This window comes from Periplaneta americana, chromosome 6 (genome assembly GCF_040183065.1).
Source record: "Periplaneta americana isolate PAMFEO1 chromosome 6, P.americana_PAMFEO1_priV1, whole genome shotgun sequence".
Lineage (NCBI taxonomy): Eukaryota > Metazoa > Arthropoda > Insecta > Blattodea > Blattidae > Periplaneta > Periplaneta americana.
In genome coordinates, this window is record NC_091122.1 from 75,283,501 (window position 1) to 75,305,823 (window position 22,323).

At 33.9% G+C, this 22,323-nt stretch overlaps 1 protein-coding gene and 1 long non-coding RNA gene across 2 annotated transcripts in view; both read right to left on the reverse strand.

Annotated features, from left to right (window-relative positions):
- Positions 1-22,323, reverse strand: part of LOC138701420 (zygotic gap protein knirps-like) — a 287,726-nt gene that overhangs the window by 65,973 nt on the left and 199,430 nt on the right. The window lies entirely within an intron of this gene.
- LOC138701419 (uncharacterized) lies at positions 14,165-19,521 on the reverse strand. Its single transcript, XR_011332550.1, has 6 exons — positions 19,413-19,521; positions 18,373-18,563; positions 18,095-18,153; positions 17,878-17,947; positions 17,093-17,154; positions 14,165-14,243 (listed from the first exon to the last, which is right to left on the reverse strand). It is a non-coding gene; the product is annotated as an uncharacterized lncRNA (long non-coding RNA).

The following is a 22,323-nucleotide window of genomic DNA, read 5'->3' on the forward strand; positions in this document are numbered from 1 at the left end:
TGTGTATTGGATATTAAGAACTACAAAACGTAAGAATGTTTGATGAAATTATTACCATTAAAAATGAAATATTATTAAAGTTAATGCAACACATAATGGTATACTGATGATATGAAAGTGAAACCTTTTGGGGCTTTAAGTAAGTAGACGCAGAGAAAGAATATTTTATATTAGATCTTCATTTCTATAATTTATATATATATATATATATATATATATATATATATATATATATGTACTGAAGACTATAAAACTTACGTAAGGTAACAATATTGTTATTAAAAATTAAATACTTTTGTAGTTATTAATCAAGTGGTGTGGGTCTTTTTCATATATTTAATGGCAGTGTGATATAGATATTTATATGTCTGATTCTCTCATTTTCATTGGTAGGAATTGAATCATGCTTCCTATTTTAGCTGCATCTTTAAACTACATCAAAATTGATTTCACATTTCTTTGGTTTAATAGATTAGATTTGTGATCCCTGCCAAGCATATTTTGTTGTAGGGAAAATAGCATGCCATTTCACTTCTTGCTACCGTGATGAGTAAGTTTATTTCCCGCAACCAGTAACGAATTAAACACTGAAACTGCTAACGATTTACGATGGACAATTTTATTTAGGGCTCATATAAGATTCTACAACTCTGACATATCATTCGCCTCATTTTCCGCATCTCAGCAATAGATTCCTCACAACAGCCTATATTACAGGAAATATACGGGATAACATTCATTGTTACACAAATTAATCCAGCAGTATTTGGTAGATCAGTATTGTCTGGAGGAAGTGCAAAAATTACAATTCCTAAGAAAAGACCAAAAGGTATTACTTACTTATAAAATAAGAGGCCTACAAGATTTTGTAGTCTCTTGATCACCTCAGCAAGATCTCTTGGTGGGGAAAAAGTGATTCTGTCCTCTACGTTTCAGGGTAGTTCACGAAACATGCAGCAGCTATACCAAGATCCTAAGTCTTTTGTTCAAAGCATGACAAACCTTATATTTTCTTAACTTTCACCTACAATCCGCAATTACCTGAAATAGCTACTGCATTACTCAAAAACTCCCTGATCGTCCGAACATTGTTACTTGCGATTTCGCATTGAAACAGAACTGAAGACGGTTAGGTTCAAGGATAAGTATTTGGTACAAAAAAAAGCATTCAGAGGGAGTATGTTTCACTATTATGGAAACAAATAACTTTCAAAATGTCTGGTATTCTTCATTGCAAATAAATCTGAACAATTTTTATTTGAACTTCTTATGGACTCAGTTTGCAGTATTTGCTGCACAAGCCACTAGTATGCTATAATTTTAATAGAACAATAGAAAAAAACTGGTAGGAAAATTAAAATTTCACACTACTATAATATTGTACAACATACAAAATATAGACATTGCGATAGTTGTTTTCTTTGCAGTCCGACACGGGTTAATAAACTAGTGTGAGAAATGAAGTTTTGTCAATTTAAGGGTTAAAAAATATACGTAATTCGTAATGTGTTACGAATCATCCGGTAACGAAATTGTAATATGTTACTAATCGTTCTGTTATGAAATTGTCATGTGTTACGAAACGCACTAGTACGAAAAATTTGTGACGAATGATTCGGATCCCGTTAAATCAGTGTACTATATTCCGATTTTCAGAGCTGAGCAATCAGATGGCATCATGATATTCCGAACTTCAGTGATGTCACTGACTCTCCAGCGCTTGTACATCAACTCAATCAGTTCGTAGAGATGGCTTTTACGTCCCTCAATGAATATGATCGGTTTTCGCAAAGGTTGAAAATTAGCATAAGATTTGTGTAGACCTACTAATCTGCTGTGTGTTATCCCGATGTTATTTCTTGATCAGCAACACTTATGAAATTAAAACTATAAAATAATGGCTTCTGAAACTTGAAAATGTTAACGGATCGACGGATCTTTTAGCAATGACCGAATACCGAAATTATTTAAGTTTCGATATAATACTGGTTTTACTTATACTCTTATATTTGTATTAAATGATATTAGGCCAATTATAACATTTTACCGGTAAAATGAGTCACAAACTGGTATTTTTATACCGGTTAAATACCGGTATTCATTGAGGAGCAAATAGGACATACAAAAATTAATGACTGCAAGACAGCCTGACTCGATGTACGCGCGTAGCAAGACAATATATCAGTTACATGGACACAGGCCATCTACAGCAACCCACAATAGAAACAGGAACTCAACAATGGTAAAAACGGCCTAGTGGTATACCCATAGATCCTAAAAAAAACACGCTATATGACCGCAGATGTTAAAGCGTGTATTAAATTAACGAAAGAAAAGACAACATAATGCCGAGTGGAGTAGTATCAGCGCAGTAAAAGTTCCTAAATTATATTGAAATATTCATGCTCTAGTAGGCATACATTAAGATTTTATGGCAGTATTTAATTTATGTAGGCTACTATACCTAAATCGGTAGGAAGTTCTGTAATGTCCACTGCCTGCTGGATCGCATTTTATGGCTGCGTAACTGCCTGCTCATTCCTCTTTCTTAGCATTGAGTTTCGCGTGGAGCATTGTTATCCAGTTTCGACGCTAGAGCGCAGCGAGTAACTGCCGTTCGTTTGGCTGTGCTAAGTGTGAAGAATGAAATACAATTTTTAATTTGAAGTCTCAGGAGTAATTACAGTGCATGTAAGTAATTGTTTATTAATTACACGGTTTTTTCTTTAAAATATATTGGAAGTAAGAATATTCGAGTTGAAATACGTTTAATTTAATGTTGTTATTTTAAACAAGATTTTTAAAGGAGATATAAAACTTGGTTTCCTAAACATAACAATACTAATATAATAGGCTATATTTACAATGGTGTAAGTTTTTCGTATTAAGATCTTAATTAAGCTAATTTATTGTTACTTTAAGTGCGACTTATTTGTCAGCCATAGTATTACATCAACATGAAGTGGAAAGTATCAGAACACTGTATCTAGTAAACCATTGAATTATAACTTGATATTTCCCAAGGTATGGGGTAAATTATCTGTTTGCAGTATTTTACTCAGCATTTCTTTTCGTGGAGAGGAGGAATTTTTTTTTTAATGAGGGCAACATTTATTGGACTTCGATTGGATTATATATGGAGAAATTACTTTTTGACAATACTGAACTTAATAAAACAGAAGGCCTAGTGTCCGTATAACATTTCCACGGATTAGAAGAAACTCCTATTTTACAAGTAGTAAGTTACCACCATATTGTCGTTAATTGGAACCGTGATTTGCAATGATCTCTTAGCTCGGTTACAGGAAGCATGTATTTCTTCGTAAATATGTTTAAACTTGTTGAAATATTTTATATTAGTTTCAGACAATTATTTTTATTATGATAATTGATTTGAATAATAATTTTAGTAAACGGCTAAAGTAAGCATAGGCCTACTTGTATAATTGTATTTATTACGAGTATATGATGCAAACTCTTTAATTAGAACTTGTGTTTGGAGTAGTATCGATTAGAAAAAAGTTAAGTTTTAAGTTCAGTATAAATATTATTATATAATAAACCATGCTGAAGGATCCGGGCACCCTGAGCTATCGGGCCATCGTTTCTCTTCTGGTACTTAAGGACGTCATAACAATAGTTATTTTAGGGTACTTTGCATATACTGTAATGTTAATAGCGTAGGCTTCCGCGGCTGGTGTACATGGTGTGTGGATAAGCTTCAGGGCTTCTACCGCGTTGTCTTGGTATTATTGGCTGACGTTTCGACCGCTGTGTTGTGGTCATATATATACGAGCTGGCAGACTATTTCCTTATCCAACAACTGCTCTGAAGATGACCACAACACAGCGGTCGAAACGTCAGCCAATAACACCAAGACAACGCGGTAGAAGCCCTGAAGCTTATCCACTCAACTTTTTCCGTTATTCGCAAATAAGCGCTGATTGAGCAGGCAGTGTAAGCATCCATAAGATGCGATCCAGCAGGCAGTGATAATGTCACATTGGTACTAAGGATACATGCAATTTGCTATAAAGGAATTGTTGAGTACTTTACAAATACTCTACCTATTTTTGTCGATATTTTCATTTTCGATTCGGACTCTGGTTATTTCAGTCATTTGTGTTTTATTTACTTTATAGAGTTTTACCGGCATTATACCGGTATTTTATTTACGAGCGTCAATACCGATAAAAACGTCATAAACTGACGTCATACAGTATTAAGAATCGATATTCTTTATCGGTAATGAAAAATGTAAAAAAAAAAAAATACCATTATTTACCGCTATATTCAATGGCGATGCGGTCTCTTTCTTTTAGTTGATACTGGATGAAGAAAGAAAATTATGTACTCAAATATGATTAATGATAAGCCGACCTTCTCCTACAGACGCCATGATAGCCATAGAAACGACAACTGTGGTGTTCCTTTTACGATGCATCTTGATGTCATCGATGTTCAAACTGTCCGATGAGAATCGGAATACACTCCATGGTCTTCCTGCTCCTTTAACAGACTCATATACTCTTCAGGTAAATTTATACAATTTCTGGCTTGTATCCAGGCTGAGTATTCTTCCCTCCTGCTCCTCTCTTGATTTGTAGATACATACGTCAATGAACCATGAAAGTAAAGCCCAGTGCTATTTTTGTTTGAATTACGTAGCAATAATTTCATCCATCCTATCCTCTACTATATATTTCTATTATATTCTGTAATTAAGTGACAATTTTCTACTTGGGTAACCGTCTCCTTTATTCAATACCTGGAGTAATGAATTTAAATGTAATTTGTAAAATCGTAAAAGAGAGGTGTAATGAAACTACGAGACAGGAATTCTACCAAAATCTCAACGAATTCAGAATATTAAGCAACTATAAGGACATTAAAACGTCATGGGAACAAGAATAATAAATAATAGGAAAGTGAGGATGAGCTTAGCTTGGTGGAGAGTAGGAATATGGAAATTGAAAATAGGAGGGATACCATAGAGAAGGCTATCTGCCCCCTTTGCGGCATGGGAGAAGACGCGTTCCATATATTATTAGAATGTCAAGTAACAGACAATACAAGGAAAAAGTGGATAAATAATAAATTTTTTAATATGAATAGATATTTAGCATATAAGAAAATATATAGTATAACTAATATAAGAGAGTCAAAGAAATGGGGCAAATTTTTAATGATAGTGAAGATGAAATGAGAAGAGAAAGTTAAAAGTAATGGTGTATTAAATTGATCTTGTAGTGCGTGTATGTGTTTTTTTTTTGTTTTGTTTTTTTTTTTCTTTTTTTTTAGTTTTGAGACTGGGCATAGGTGATTAAAATTGTAAAATAAGGCAGATCTGGGGTAATATATAATTGTAACAGATTTGTCTTACAGATATATGATAGATGAATAAATATGTCTTATCATATCCAATACCTTACCACGGAAAGACAAGAACTTCACTACTGCGCATGTAGATCCTATACTGCAACGCATGTAGTTATCCACCCATTTCGTGACAACTTTATCGTCATTGCAAGGAGAATGATTAATTGGAGTTTACTTTGATAAGCATTTAAACTGGAATAACCAAGTAACCCATACTACCAAAAAAGTGTTTTCCATACTACATTCCTTAAACACCATTCGAAAATTCCTTCCGCTATCACTCAAGAAAATACTAGTGGAAACATTAGTAATGCCCTACTTCGATTATTGTGATTTTCTATTGAGAACGTGTTCATAAATTCTTGTGTTCGCTTCGTCTGCGATGTCCATCCACATTACCCCATCCTTCCAAACTCTAAATTGGCTACGGCTTAACGAACGTAGAAATTTTCATTCTCTTGTTCTCCTTTTCCAAGTCCTTCACACTTCTACACCTACCTACCTTGCCTCCTGTTTCAGTTACCTGTCATCATATCATAATCTCTTCACACGCACGCAAAATAGCCGCATACTAGCCATACCAACACATAAGACATCATCGTATTCATCATCATACACAATCTCGCTCTCGCGCTTGTGGAATACCCTACCCAGTGACATCAGAGACTGTCGGAATTTAGTAGCATTCAAAAGCAAGCTTATTAAGCATTTTCTTACTGCGTAGAGTAGGTTTAATTTTTACTTAATGTAAGAAATGCTTCTCTCTTCTTAACTTTTACAATAGACTGTCTATCTTTTATTAATCAGTTAATTTTTTAGTACTTTGATTTTTATTGTATTTGTAAATTTAATATTACTTGTAATTATAATTGTAATTGTATTCTTAATATTGTAGTTGTAATCCCTGGTAGAGGGGAAGAGAAGGCCTGATGGCCTTATCTCTACCAGATTAAATAAATAAATAAATAAATAAATAAATAAATAAATAAAATTGTCCTCTTTGCTCTTCTACCAGATCTTTTGTTCAAGGAAGAAAGTATTTTTGGGGTTTTGTTTTTCCTAATTGTAACTGTTCTCAAATATCCTTGCTCCCGTAAAAGAAGATGAAAGTTCAAATCCTCTGAACAGATTCCCAAAGAAAAATTGGAATGACAATTTGTTAATATCTACAGAGAAATCGTCTATCTTCTGAATGAGTGTTGGAGATACCTTAACAAAGTGGATCTTCATACTCTGAATTTGAAGATGGTTCCATTTGTTTCTAACTTTTTGTCTATTTGTGCTCAGATTGTACAAATTCCTTAGTTACGTTTCAATATGAGTATTTTTCACTCTTATTTCATCTTAAGCACAAAGCCCCAATGGATTAAGATTATCTGAAATACATCCTCCATCTTGATTACTTGAATTTTCTCCCTTGAGAAGGCCTGGATCGGTGGGCGCTATGTAAACTGCATATGTTTTAGGTGTTTTTATATACAGAGTATTAAAAAGTATCCAATATTTTAGGAAGTGATAGTATGCATCAAAACAAGAAAATAATATCTAATAATCATGGGTCCTATAACACATACTTTCTGAGATCTGAACACTTGTTCATAGGAAGTGCTCAATGTGACGTCCATTAATGGTAATGCATTTCTCTGCCCTACAATACGGCAGACTACCAGATAGTTCTTTTTTTATTTTAGTAGGTTATTTTACGACGCTTTTTCAACATCTTAGGTTATTTAGCGTCTGAATGAGATGAAGGTGATAATGCCGGTGAAATGAGTCCGGGGACCAACACCGAAAGTTACCCAGCATTTGCTCATATTGGGTTGAGGGAAAACCCCGGAAAAAACCTCAATCAGGTAACTTGCCCCGACCGGGAATCGAACCCGGGCCACCTGGTTTCGCGGCTAGACGCGCTAACCGTTACTCCACAGGTGTGGACACCAGATAGTCATACCGTAGTTAACACTCCTGGCATGTAATAATGATATGTCGCAAGGAATACTGAAAACAAAAGCTAGGTTACGGATATTATCGGGGTTAAACAGAGATGGAGTTGTGAATTTTCGTAATCAGCATGTGTGGGCTGATGAAAATTGCCATTCAATTGAAGAATCAAGGCATCAGCACCGATTCTCAATCAACGTATGGTCAAGCGTTCTTGGTGATAGATTAATAGAGATTAACTGGGGCTCGTTATCAGGACTATCTTATTAACGTATTAACAACAAATTTCAAAGAGTGCGTGATCCCTTACGCCAAAGGGCAGAGGAATGTATTGCCATGAATGGACGTCACATTGAGCACTCTTATGAACAAGTGTTCAGATCTCAGAAAGTATGTGTTGTAGGACCCATGTTCATTAGACATTATTTTCTTGTTTTGGTGCATACTAGCACCTCTTAAAATATTGGATACTTTTTTCTTAACACTCTGTATAAGCATAGGTGGAGATAGAACGATTTCCTTAGGGCCTGTACTACTACTCTCGGATAAAGTTCTAGTTTAAACTTATCCGGCAGATGGCATATTTATCCGGAAGTTCGCAGAGTCCGTGGATATACAGAGTAGCGCAATCACCGAGCCGGCCGCCATTGTTAGTCCTTTTCAACACGCTAGGGATAGGAATATTTGAAGTAAAACTCAGATATTTTTAATTTGAAGGGCAAAAACGTCTAAAGGATCTTCTCACATTATAGAACATTATTATCAGTCAACATACTAATGTATAAAAACTTCATTTAATAATTATTACACCATAAATATGCATTTAAGTGTTCAATATACTCCTTCATAGACATCACAGTTATAGGTATTACAGCAACAAGAACTTAATAAATTACAAGTAACAAATGAAAACAACAATTTTGCAAATAAAATAACAATAGATCTAAACATTTCCAACTGCATTCCTCGTGCAAACTCTCCGGCTTCCGCATATAAGGGGACACTATACTGAAATTTCTCGAAGTTTATTAGTTTTAAGAGCTCACAACAGTGAAACCAATAACTACCATACTTACGAAGCTAGATTCACCAAATTTTGATCACTGGTATATCTGCTTATTAGTGACAAGTGTACAAAATTGCATCCGCCTATGATACGTGGTTCGCAATTTATTAATTATTTTATTAAAATATCGAACCGCTTTATATAAAATGTCGCTTGCACTACAATTGACATTATTCTTAAGTGATTTTCACTTATATGGCTCCTTACATACATGGAATTAAAGCTTACTATAAGGTTTTGCTGTAAAATTAATAAGTAAATTGCTAGAATTTTTTATTAAATAAAAAAATTAAGTCATAAAAATTCCTATTAATTTACCCTTTCGCTGTACAGAAAATTCCAATAGTAATGTTTGTTCCAATGTATATAAAGAATCTTATAAGTGAATATCAATGAAAAATAATGTAAATTGTGACGCAAGGGTCTTTTTGTATAAAACAATACAATATTATTCTATTAAGTTATTAATAAAATGCAAACCACTTATTATAGAGAGACAAAATTTTCTACATGTGTTATTATTAACCAGATATACTAGTGATAAACATTTTGTGAATTTAGCTTTAAAAATATGGAAGTTAGTAATTTCAGTATAATGTCCCCAAGGATACACTGACGTGAGGTTTTGTCATTTTGGTCAAAAAATGGTTTCTTTGTTTTTACCTTTAAACATTCATTTTTGGTCTAAAGATGCCCTCGGCCAATTTTCATGATCATACGACCAGTCTATCAGCTATTTAGGGTCACAGTTTTAAAAGGCTGCGGGCTCTGACTGTTAATTTAAATGCTCCGTCCACGCTCTCCATTATGAATTCTGCTACCATTTTACGCTCTATTTTATACATTATTTATAATATTAGATTTCCGATTGAGCAAGTGTAACTTCTCGAAATATTTCTTCATGGAATCCAACAGGTGTTAGGCCTACTTCAGAGGCTGCTTTCCTTTAAAAAAAAAATTTTATTGGGTTATTTTACGACGCCGTATCAACATCTAGATTATTTAGCGTCTGAATGATATGAAGGTGATAATGCCGGTGAAATGAGTCCGTGGTCCAGCACCGAAAGTTACCCAGCATTTGCTCGTATTGGGTTGAGGGAAAACCCCGGAAGAAACCTCAACCAGGTAACTTGCCCCGACCGGGATTCGAACCCGGGCCACCTGGTTTCGCAGCCAGACGCGCTGGCCGTTACTCCACAGGTGTGGACTCCTTTAAAAACCGTTCAGTTACAAAGGAGAGCACAACTCTTGTCTAAAGGAAAATTCCGCTTGTTGCTAGGTGCCATAACGTGTTTTCCATGCTTGGTTTTTGTTTGTGATACAAGAAATATATGCAAGTTTCTAACAGTTTTATTATTAGTGTTATAATAGTATCTACAGTATATAGTAATTTGTAAGTAATATTTATCTATTATAGTGTTTTCATAAGTTTACATAGTTTTTTTAGTTACCGTTATTAATTAGTGTAGGTTAGGTGTGCACAGCGTGGTAGTGTATATAAGGGTAAGTTCTGTACATTATGCTAGGTCTATAAGTTTCAAAATGCTTAGAAAATAAAAAAGACAGAGACCTGGTTCATTATTATCGTCCAAAACTTTGAAGTGAATTTTCTCCACTTTAATTTACTGTAAATTTTGCATTGCTAAAATTCTACTCTTTCTACAGATTTTGTACTACGTGCATGATTTTTTGTAGAGTTTTTTTCTTAATTTATTTATTTTATGTCGTTTTAGCTTAGGAAGTCATTTCGCGAAAATACATAAACAATTCTTACAGTTTACATAGAGTTTACTGTATTAGAATAATGATTAGAGGTTTTTGAATATGTTCTTAACAAAACTTAGGCCTACTATCAGGATTATACCTAACACTCATATTTTTTGTTGTTGTTGTTTAGTCAAATGTTCGAAGACATGTTTGAATCTCATAAGTACCACCAACACTCATGAGACAACTAGGCCAGGAAATAATGGGGTAGGGTGGCCAGTTCCTTTCTCCCTCCAATGCATACTTCGCCGCTTAGCTACATATTCCACTAATCAGACTTCAGATGCATACAAACAATTGTTCTTCTTCGGACACATATCGTCAAGTGAGATGTACTGCCTGATAATAGATATGCATATCAGCCAGAATGTTAATAAAAAGGTATTTATAATACTATTTTTTTTACGCTCGAGTTGAATTTTTTTTTCTGTTTTTACACTTTTAGTGCATTAAATATTTTTAATTATTTTTTTTTAGTAAAATAAAAGGAAAATTGTATACTAAGTTTTGTTTCTGAAGGTCTGACAAATATGTAGACAAAAATTCTGGCCATAATAGTAGCAATTTTTGAAAACCTAAATTTACTCAATTTAAAATTACAAATTAAAAGTATAAAATTTCAGAGATCTACCTAGAATAGTTTAGAAAATTGAAATTTCACATCAGTCTAACCTTAATAGGGTTTCTAGTTTCTACAGTCTCTGCATTTTCCAATCGAGCCAAACAATACAATCTTGTCTCAAGAATGAATTCAGAACTTCACAAATATATTATGTCATTCTTGCAAATAGCAAATAGGATTAAATTCAGAAATGCTTGATTTGAAAGGGAGAACATGGTAAAAATTTGATACTGATCATAATTGGTACGTGATTTTCATTTGTTTTATGTAGAAATATCATTGCTGAAACAATTTAAATTCTAGATTAGTTTTATAAAAATATTTTGGGGACCAATTTTTGAAAAAATAAATATCAAAATATAGTCATTCATTAATCTCACAATGCATGTTCGCTTAGGTAGCGGATCGTTCCTTTTTATATTTATAACCACTTCTTTCCTTTTTCCTTATTTCTTTCACCTTGTCACAGTGAAAACAAATGTGCGCTTTTTTCAGTTTTCTGTGAACAGTTCTGAACACAGCAGCATTGCATTTTTTCGCACTTCAATTACATTATTTCCCTATACAACTGTATACTGCATAGCGCGCGCTGGACTAACAATGGCGGATTTGTCGGCATTTGCCGGCTCAAACAATTGCGGTACTCTGGATATCCACGGACTCTGGAAGTTCGGTTGTAATTGCGTACTACGACTTTTGGTTATGTGCAATCTGGAGGCTAAACTTCCAGATTAGCAATCCGGAAGGCAGAGTAGCAGATTGGCGTTATCCGGAGGTTGGAACTCGGTGTTAAAATCAAGATGGCTGCACGTCATACAGCTGGTGATATGAAGGATCAATTTAATTTTGATACTGATTCTGATGATAAGTTCTGGAGCAGATGCTTCGTTGTATCAGAACAGCAAAACGAATTAGGCTGCGTCCAAATAATTTTGAAGAGTGGGATGACGAGAAATTTGTTAGACAGTTTCGAATAACGAAACCTACTACATGAAATCAATTATCAACTGGAACATGACACAGCTCGTAAGTACACAGATAATAATAAGCTACACTATTTCGGTAGGTATTACATCAATATTTTGTATATAATAGCACTATAATAATTATTTTGAAGTACAGTAACCTGTAATACAGTAGAAGTGAGGTTAGAATGTTGCTTCATGCAAGTGTTCTGTTGCCCTTACAAGGTATTAAGGTGATTGATATAATAATATAGGGCAACCTACAATAATAACAGTTGCAAAATACTTTTATATAAAAAATAATAACAGTATATAATAATATCAAAATCCTTTATATGGTAAACTATCATTTCTTCACAATTGCGTTACCACTTTAAGATACAAATGTATTCACATATTTGGCTTCTAGTCAAGTCATATGTACCGTAAACGAAAGAAAAATTGAGTGCCGACACCAATTTCCCAAATAAAGGTGGAAAGTTGCTGTGAAAGTGGAGTGCGGTGGAGAGGTACGGGTAGGCGGGATCGCTCTATCGAGATAGAAGGGGTAGGCGGCAGGGAAGGGCAGCACATTCATTTCATTACTGTGTTTCCTTACTAATTAAAGGGAAAAGACAAGTTTTCGTAAGATCGAGTTAGTGACATTTAGGTTAGTATGATTTGCATATATTTACAATTGTCTAAAAAAAATGTCAAAACTACATCCAAACCTCTCTTCCAGGCTATCCTGTAGGGAGCCCTTGCCTTCTTTTGGTAACGCTATTGTAAAGATTTACCGGTAAAGGTACAACCAAATCTCATTGTTTATACATTTTTCCAGAAATAATGCCTTACCTCCAATGGACCAACTACTACTGGTATTGAGATTCTATGCCACTGGGAGAGCATTGACAACAGTAGGAGATTTTTGTGGGGTCCACGAAGTTACAGCAGGAACTGTTGTCAATCGAGCTAGTGCTACACTTGCTCTTGGTTTAATTGAAGTGATGACTTTTAATGCTTCATTGGGAGTAGTTTTATTTGCTCCAGTAATTAAGTGCAAGGCTTGTTTCCCCCCCCCCCCCCCAAAGGGATTCTGTCTCTCTTTTTGATGCTGTTACGAATACTTCTGAATAGTATTTTAATACAGGTTTTATGTATATATTATAGGTCTTGATTAAAGTTTTCCTAGAACTGTTTCATTTGGTGTCTGCTAGTTTGTTTAGTCAACTCTCCGAAGATAGATTGGAATACCAATAAGGCATCACTCATGAGACAACTGTCAGGAGATAATGTGATAGGGTGGCAAGTTCCCTTCTCCTTCCTTGGATATATCGCTCACCAGTAGGAGTAGGCCTAACATATTTCACTAATCAGACTTAAGATATGCTTGCTATATATTATTATTTAACAAACTGTAACAGTTTATTGAATTTTATACGTGACAGTTTTTCTTCATTTCCTGAAAGTTTTGGAATTGGCATTTATGTTTTGCAAGGGAGCTGTTTCATTCACGCTAGGCCTAGTGATTCATGTATGCAAACATATTCATATCGTTACTTTTTAAATATAGTTTATTGCTTGGATCCCTCACAGTGATGTCTTAACAGGCTAAGATGATTCAAACACAAAGGTTTGATAAATACATTTTAAAAATTATGACCAGGTACACTGTAGGCTATTTAAAACAATAAAAATGCACTGTATCTGCAATTCAAATTTATTTTACATAAGCAAAATATGGTAAAACAGCATTTTTCAAGAGGCACATTAATTGAAGCGTCAGCTGGAACAACGTTACAAGTTATATTTGGGCAAATTTACAGGAGCTGCAAAAATGTTTATGCGTACAACTTTGTTCTTATGAGGGTAGCAAACTTTTGAGTGGACAAATTTCACGTACTGCATTGATGGACAGTTGCAACCCAAGGAGTATAGCAAGGTAACATGACATGCAACATTATTGCACGGAAACACACCGAATGAAAATTTTGTAACTTACAACGTTGTTCCAGCTGACGCTTCAATTGTATTCAGGTACTCTGTGAATGTGTACTTAAAACAAGAGAGATGCACTATAGCTGCAATTAAATTTAAAATTTATTTATTTATTTTGTGTGAAAAAAACACGAAATTTTTCAGGAGACACAATAAGCATAATCATTTATTACATCCACTGTCTCATTATATATGCTATGGTACATGTCATATTTACAAATTAATAATATACAGGCTAATACATAAGAGTACATAGTAACTGTAATTAAACACAACAAAAATACATAATAAGCAAATACACAAAACTTGGAAAACTGTGGCAGAGCCAACTTCAGCTATAAGCCCCATTTGTTAGAGATCTGCATGGGCCATAATTCTTAGGCCCGGCCCATCTCGGCCTGATCTGAACCAGACCCGGACCCAATCAGAAACCTTAGATTAGCTAATAATTATCACCTGACTCGAACCTAATCCTGAAGACTAGCAGATAAAGCAGAGGCCAGAGACCACAGGGATCAAGAACAGCTGCAAGAGATTATCACTCCATTAGAAGGATGAGAAGAAGTAATCTCCCAGTCATCCAGGTCAAACAAATCTGGTCAACAAAATTAAACATATTTTTTGTTAAAACATAAAGAATGGGTGATTATCAGGGAAAGGATTTATATGTAAATACATATTTACTTATAAAGCTAATATAATTTATATTTTGCATTATCTTTATGTTTCACAATGTGTAGGGTTGAAAAATCCTACTTTTATTTTCCATATTTTTCCATATTTTAGAGTTTAGTACATATTTTCGTTAATTTCCATATATTTTCCATATTTCATATAAAACAGTCCATATTATATTAGGTTTAACAATAAAACAAAACAAAATTCCATTAACTTTTAAAAATACATTTCAACAATAGAGATTTAAACACATGTTCAGTAATCCCTTTAACATCAGAGTTATTTGAAAATTAGCAGTCCTATCAACAATGGGAAAGTAAGTTACAAAACTGTATTAATTTAATTTAAAATTTTTAACAGACTTCAGTTGTGCAGCTCAACAGTTAAATGCCAGTCAGAGTACACATAGGTTCAGTTTTGTAAATCATACTATAAAGACGGTAAATATGCCAAAAGTACGTCATTCAGTCAATTTAAAATCAAAACTAACAAGTTACATTTCAGAATTTAAAGAAGATGGTTTATCAACTGACAATAAAATATTATTTTGTAATTTGTGTCAGTGTGCAGTATCATCTACACAAAAGTTCCTGGTGCAACAACACATTACAACTAGTAAACATCAGGCCAACAAACAACTAAATTCCAAGCAGAGACAATTGTTTTTAACACAACCAACAACATCGAATGTAAGATCTGAGTTTAACATCGACCTGTGCCGTTCTCTCATCTCTGCTGATATTCCTCTCTACAAACTAAAGAATAAGGTCTTCAGGGAATTCCTTGAAAAATATACTCAACATACAATCCCGGATGAGTCAACACTTAGGAAGACGTATGCTCCATCCATCTACGATGAGACAATACAGAAGATAAGAGATGAAATTAAAGATAGTTCAATTTGGGTTTCCATTGATGAGACTCCCGACAAAGAAGGTAGACTTGTTGGTAATGTAGTTATCGGTTTGTTAAGTGAACAATATTCTGAACGAATTCTTTTACATTGTGATGTTCTAGAAAAGTGCAATAACAAAACTATAGTTAAACTGTTCAACGAAGCTATGGGTATCCTGTGGCCAAAGGGTATTATGTACGATAATGTGTTATTCTTTATTAGCGATGCTGCCCCTTATATGGTCAAAGCTGGACAAGCATTATCTGTTGTATATCCTAAATTGACTCATTTTACTTGTGTGGCGCATGCATTTCATCGTGTGGCAGAAGTGGTCAGAGACAATTTCCCTAAAGTAGATTTGTTGATTTCATCAGTGAAAAAAGTATTTCTCAAAGCTCCCAGTAGAGTTAACGTGTTGAAAGAAATGTACCCTGAAATTCCATTGCCACCAAAGCCAATTTTAACTAGATGGGGTACATGGCTAGAAGCAGTTGAATATTATGCCGAACATATAGACTCTATTAACAATGTTCTCCTTGCATTGGACTCTGAAGATGCAGTCTCAATTGATACTGCGAAAACAGTTACCTGTGACATAAGTGTGAAGAATGACTTAGCTCACATTCAGCATACATTTTCATGCATCATAAAAACGCTCAAAAGTCTCCAAAATAGGCACCTTTCACTATCTGAAAGTTTTGAAATTATAAATAGTACTGTGGAACAACTGAATCGTGGTAGAGGTAAAGTTGCAGATGCAGTAAGAGCTAAGGTGGACACTGTACTTTCAAAAAACCCTGGATATGAAGAACTACAAAAGGTTGTTGCTGTGATGAGTGGTGAATCAACAGTGAAGATTAACTTGGACTTATCCCCAGCAGACATTGTGAAATTGAATTATGTACCAGTTACTTCTTGTGACGTCGAACGCTCTTTTAGTCAGTATAAATCTATCCTCAGAGACAATAGAAGAAGATTCACTTTTCAGCACTTGAAAGAAATGTTTGTAACCTATTGTTATGGTAACAGACAATAAAAATTGTGTTTTGTTGAAACTACATTGGAAGATAAGGTACGTCCATTATATTTTTTGTTTAGTTTGATTAAAATGTACCAATATTTAACGTACATAGTCATTTTTTTATAATTTTAAGTCCATATTTAATTCCATATTTTGGTAAAAATCCATATTTAATTCCATATTTTGGTAAAAATAACTACATATATATTTACATATTTCATATATTTTTAGTCCATATAAATCCGTTCCCTGGTGATTATTGTAGCATTTACTTTCTGCCACTAATTGAAGATGTCCTTGTAGATGGACCACCCATTAAAGAGGAGGAAAAAGTAATGTAAAAAGTCCAAATCTTACTTTTGATATTCCAAACCCCATCTCGTTGCAAACATGAGGACATGACTTACTTTTATCTCAAATCATTCTTCGTTATAATGTTAACATCCAACTTTCAACTAATGTATTTTTTAAAGAAATCACTGTAATAGTACTGAAGTTCATGCATTTCTAACATCTCAAGTAAAATTAAGTCAACATTAAACTTAGAGTTCACAGATGGAGAAAGATTTTTCAATGTGGCTAATGCATTCCTCAGAGGCTTGCTTTTTCTTTCTTTCTTTCTTTTTTTTTTTAAGCATCCTTGGGGTGTAACTCGATCAGCTATTATCCCATTATCAGCTGAAATATTTAAGAGAGGGATATATGCTTATATTCAGACCTTTCTGGGTTTAGCCTACACTACCTACACTGAATAAACCAGTAATTTCACTTAAAACTTACTTTCATTACACTGTGTAGACACCTGTACAGTGGAAGACCTTCATCTGCTGCACTAGCTGACTCTGTAATATTTTAAGAGTGGAATTAATTCTTAAGATATTTAATTCTGGAGAAAGATGATGTTTTATCATAAATGTGTGGCCACTTCAAAGTCAGCAGCTGTAACAGTATTGTATTTTCTAACGTGCTATTAATCCAAACTCATTTTTAACAATAAGAAAGTGAAGCTGCAATAAAAAAGAGAGAGAGAGAAAACAAGCAAATAGTTCTATTGTAAATAGAGTGTAGTCAGTTTCTGTTTTAACTTATGAAAAGATATTTTTCAGTTTTTCTGTACACAAGAAATCATTCACAAGTTTCAAAGTGAGAATCCTCACGGTAAAATTGAAATACAACTTAACATAATGTGGCCTAATCTAATTACAAACCCATTACAGAGAAATCTCAAAATAAATTCTTCAGTTTAGTGTAATTTCTATTTTTAGGCCTACATTTATAAATTTCAAATCCCACATAATATTATAATACAATGATGTTTAGTGTTTATGACATCCATTTCTTGTGACCATTTCATCATTATGTACAATTTATATTTTAACATTTTTTTTTTAACTTTTGCATCTAATTTATCTACTGCTTGCTGCAGATTTCATATAGTATGTGTGTTAGTTTTATTTTCAACATGTTGGCTGAAAATGTGTTTTATGTTACAGCTATTTCAGATTGGAAAAGTAAGCATCATACGTAGAATGTGAAAGAACGTTTTGTAGTATAAATCAAATTACCTGGAGATATTGTTGGGATGTCCAGTTTCACTTCAAAAACTAAACAATTGCACTGTGAACCTGAATGGTACTGTAAATAAAAAAGAAATAATAGTATTATAATGTAATACTGACATTAAATTAAATTTGTATAACAATTTTCAAGAATCTTAATATTTTTTTTTATCTCTAAAGCTCATCATCTCTTCTTCTGACTTTTAATTCCTTACACACTAACCTCATTCGTGTTATTAGCTGCACTGGTATCAGTGGAACTTGGTTTAGTTACTACTTCGGCTGTAACAAAAGTAAGTGAATAAATAAATGAGTGAATGAATAAATAAATAAATAAATAAATAAATAAATAAATAAAAAGAATTCAAACTTGTGTTATACAATTTTCTCTGCTTATTATGTAATAATTGTATAACTTAACATATAAGTGAACTTATGCACTGAATATGAATCAAAATCACTGAGAAAACACTCAATTGATAGGAGAATTAAATCACTTACCTTGGCTAAGTTTGGATTTGGTTTTGCTTCAGTTGGAGGGGCTCCAATTGTTTGTAGCCTGCATTGTCCCTCTGCAGCAGCAATTTTCTTTGTGTTCTTTTCCAAGAATTCAAATTTGCTTCTCAGCTGTTTTCAGGTCCTTGTATTTGTGCTGATGTTACTATATTCTTCCCATGCTTCATTCTATATTACTAAAAAGGAAGTAAAACTAGGTTAATTCCATATGCAACCTATAACATTAGAAAATATACTGCATTTCTCTTTTTCCCTTATCTAAGTTTCTATACCTAAATAAGCAAAAGCTTTTAATGGACAATTGTCAGTACAATATCAAACATATGACTATACTGTACATGGAAACTTTGGAAAAAATATCTTCTGTTTCTGTGTTATTTTACGAGGTGTTGAATGTGCATTACAGTGAGTGATTATAGTCGAACTGGTAGCAGCAACTGATATTGCATTTTAGAGGAAACGTCTCTCCACCTCATGCTGTTCTTTTAAAAAATAATGTTAGGCCCTATCTGTGATCGAATGGTATTTTAGGCCTAATACAAAATATCCGCCCATTTACTAACAGTAAAATACGTAGGCCTAACATACTGAAATATTTGTAATTTGCTAGGAACAGTGTACCATGCTGTACTAATGTTGGTTAGAAATTCCAGGCCAAAGACATCATTCATTATTATCAGTATCAGTGAACTTTTCTTTTTAAACGAGTTATTGTGCCTTCGACCCATGATTTGAAGCCGTGAAGTACACTATTTCTAAAAAATTACCGAAATAGGCCCTATTCACTAATAATGTAGGCTATACAACAAACTGAAAGCACACTTAATATTAATTGCAATACAAAAATAATTGCCACCTACACTTCTTGTGCAGTTACACGTGAATAAAACAATGATTATGGAGAAAAACGCACTTTTGCTGGAACCCGCACCCGTCCTTTTTAGGCCTACTAATTAAAACCAAAATACTATCATATGGTAGGAGTTGTTACTATTCGAAAAGAAACATAACCTTTAAAATCTTACCTTTTGCTTCCATGTAAAGTTTCTTCATACAGTATGTGTAATTTTCTGTTCTTCACTCTGTTATTTTCTTGGCTGGAGCTTCAGTATTATAATAAATAATAACAATAATGCGTACAATAAAACCTCAAAATAAATAGTCCCATATAAACACGGAACATAAACATGAAATACGCGGGGAAAGGTATACCAACGCAATAAATTTCACTACATTTTCAGTAACTTCATTGCCAACGTAATAAAAATGTTACTATATCTTCCGGATAACAATCCTGCAGTTAAAATCCGCTGGTAGTACAGAACAAAATATTTAACTTCCAGATTGCTAAACTGGAGTATACGAATCTGGAGCTTTAACAGGCGATCGTAGTACAGGCCCTTAGGGAACATAACAGAACAATAAAATAAGCTACTGCATAGATCATCAGCATACAAATGCTCCCGCACGCATGAAAATGACAAATACATTACTTTTTATATAGGAGAGAGGCTCGAAGGCTTGAACTGCAGCCTGAAGCTTATTATGCTTACCACTCCAGTTTTGAAAATGATTTTCGTCGCCGAACGATGGTGCACTTGTACAAATACAGCACGCTACACCGTAAACTTATGGGCTATGGTAATGATGACAATGGCATTTGAGTTAATGATGGCGAAATGAGTCCGAGGTCCAACGCAGAAAGTTATCCAGCAATTCTGTCTGAATTAGTTGACGGAAAATCTCTGGAAAAAAAAAACCAGTCAGGTAACTTGTACCAACAGAGATTGAAACCGGCCCTGTTGGTTTCACAAACATGCCAAATGATGCGTACTCCACAAAAGTGGACAATACATACACAATGAAAAAATAAACAGTCATTATATCCTCTGAAATCTACACACTACCGGTACATAACTAAATGGAGAAAAATGTAAATTGCCCCATATCAAATAAGTATTGTCGATTTGTGTTAACAAGATCGTAAGATGCTTGTGTGAACTAGAGAGCTGTAACATCTCTGATTCTGTGGGATGTGTCATATTTGTACATTTTTCCATTTGTTATCACGTGTATGGTCGCTAGTTCTAGGTTGAATGTTATTGCAGATGCATCAACACATACTATTATCCGTAGTACACTCAGCGTCACCGTTTTTGGCGTGTGAAATAAGTAATGGGAACTTTAAATACGAGTGTTTTACATTTTCCGCTGTCAGTCTGACAACTGTGTTTGTCAAATGGCTGATGTGAGTTCTATAGGAAGTGGTACCATTCTCAGCTGCACTAGCAACATGCTCACAAACTGGGCACTATATATCTAGGACACACGCCAAAAACGCTGGCGCCAGCTGTATCATCAGGTTTTTCATTATTAGATCTATTAATAGGTTTGCTCCCACTTTGTTATATACTTTTAAAAAAGAAATGGGTATCTCGCGAAGTCACTGTCACATGAAGTCAACTAAATGAAGTCTTCCCTAGAAAATGTTTCAGCTTTGTCCCAATTCTTTCTTATCCATACTAAAAAATATTTTAAATTTATTTGTGTTCTTAACGGAGGTATAACAGTTGTAAGTACTTTCAAAGATATAAAACATTATATTTATTTTGTAAAACTTTCAAAATATGATTATGTGTCTGATATCAAGCAAATGCAAATTTATTTGGCATTTATTAACTTACTCATTGGTAATAAAGTCGCCGTTTTTTTAGTGTTCACTCCTTGAAGGAAAATATGCAGAGTTCTGTTTTGGTTTTAATAAAAGTTTCGTGACAAAAATATAAATTTAGAGAACAGGAATTATGGATTCCCATAATAAGAATTACGGAGACTTGCGTTGTAAGGAGACCTTCAATAACAAAGGGATGATCTAAAATTACAAGAGAAAAACATTTCATACCTCTAGGCACGAGAGAACTTCATTTCAGTTACGATATTACTATTAGTAGAGTGGGGTGTGTTAGTAAAGCGGCAAAGTATTTAGTTGAGGAAATGGAGGATTCAAGTTCAATTTAAGGCGACATTTTTCACCTTGTAATAACTTACTATATAATAACTCTTATCTTCGCACAGCTTTTTATGAAACTGAATACCGAGTCTTCCTCAGAACATGAACACCTAATTTCTGATGACGTTGGAAAGGAAGAATAAAAATTTGACCTCACGTGCACCTCAATGTTGCATATCTTATTTTCCTCTGTTACATACGCGAATAAAAGATGTACAAGTTCAAAGATCATACTTCATCATTAAATGTAGAAGATACAGAAAATGTCACTGCAGTATAACCTTATTATGATACGTACAGACAGTCATTCACCATTTATAAGATATGGTTATAACAGAACTAAACTTTCACAATATACCACTTTCTTTCAATCTTATTTATAAATTCGTGATGTCTATTGTATGTTTAGACATTAGAATTCATATTAGGTCTACGTAAAGCGGTTCCGGACAATTCGTCACAGAAAATTGGTCAGAGATAATTCATAACATTCAATTCGTCACAGATAGACAATTCGTCATATTCGACACAGAAGTACAAAAATGAAATCATGATTGCCTGAACAACTTTTTTATGTGAATTTAAATTGGTTTGAAAAATGTCCTGTCTTCGTTGGTGCCTTCTACCTTGTATTGCGGGTATTTTTCAACTTTACGTAATATTAGTCTGTCTCTGTCGACGTACTTCGGCTTCTTTTTGGTAGGAAAGCGACCTTCTTCCAATCTCTCAATATTCCTGCCCACTTCTTCAACTTCAAGTGTTTTGTTTTACAATTTTCTTATTGGCTTCAATTTTAATCCGCTCCAACTCATTTTGAACATTGGCAACAGTTCATGGATTTCTTCTGTCTCTCGTGAACATATAGCCTATTCTTGATATATTACTTTGTTATTTCCTCTTTCAGATTTTGTGAAACGGATTTCATC